Below are 675 nucleotides of genomic sequence, written 5' to 3' on the forward strand. Positions count from 1 at the left end.
CTACTTCCTCTCCTCCTTCTTGGACAGGGTCTTGATGATCTCTTCCTTCTTGGCTTGCAGGCGCTCCTCATGGCGCCTGCGCGCTTCCCTGGCCTTCGACCTGTGTGCCTTGGCCTGGTCAGCCAGGAGCTTTTTTTTTTTTTTTTTTTTTTCCCAGAACTAGGGATTAAACTCAGGTCCAGGCAAGCGCTTATTCTACTGAGCCATCTCCCCGGCCCCCAGCCAGGAGCTTTTTGCGGGCTTTGTCCACTTTGAGCTTGTGGATGTGCTCCATGAGGATCCACTTGTCCTTGAACACATTCCCCTCCACCTTCAGGTACAGGATGTGGTACGTGTACCTGTTGATCTTAGAGTATCTCTGGAGCAGCCTGCGCAGGATCCGCATTCTGCGCAACCAGGTCACCTTCTCCGACAACCAGGCGTTGGCCATAACCTTTTGCTTACCGATGTCCATGTGCCTGCCCTTCCGTGAGCCAAGGTGTTCTTCCAGCATCGCGCCGGAGAATGGATGGTCACAGGCTTGCAGATGATCAGCCCATCTTTGATCAATGTCCAGATCTGCTGGTGGGAATTGGCATTGGTGATTTCATTGGTCTCACTGAGGTCCAACCAGACCTTTTTGCTACAGCAGAGGACGCTGGGGGCCAGCCTCCCCTGAAGCCTGAGCTTATTCAT

General features: G+C 53.5%; 1 pseudogene; it reads right to left on the reverse strand.

The window, feature by feature from the left end:
- LOC101568508 lies at positions 1–675 on the reverse strand (annotated as a pseudogene).

Source organism: Octodon degus, unplaced genomic scaffold (genome assembly GCF_000260255.1).
Source record: "Octodon degus isolate 3935 unplaced genomic scaffold, OctDeg1.0 scaffold00163, whole genome shotgun sequence".
NCBI classification, from domain to species: domain Eukaryota; kingdom Metazoa; phylum Chordata; class Mammalia; order Rodentia; family Octodontidae; genus Octodon; species Octodon degus.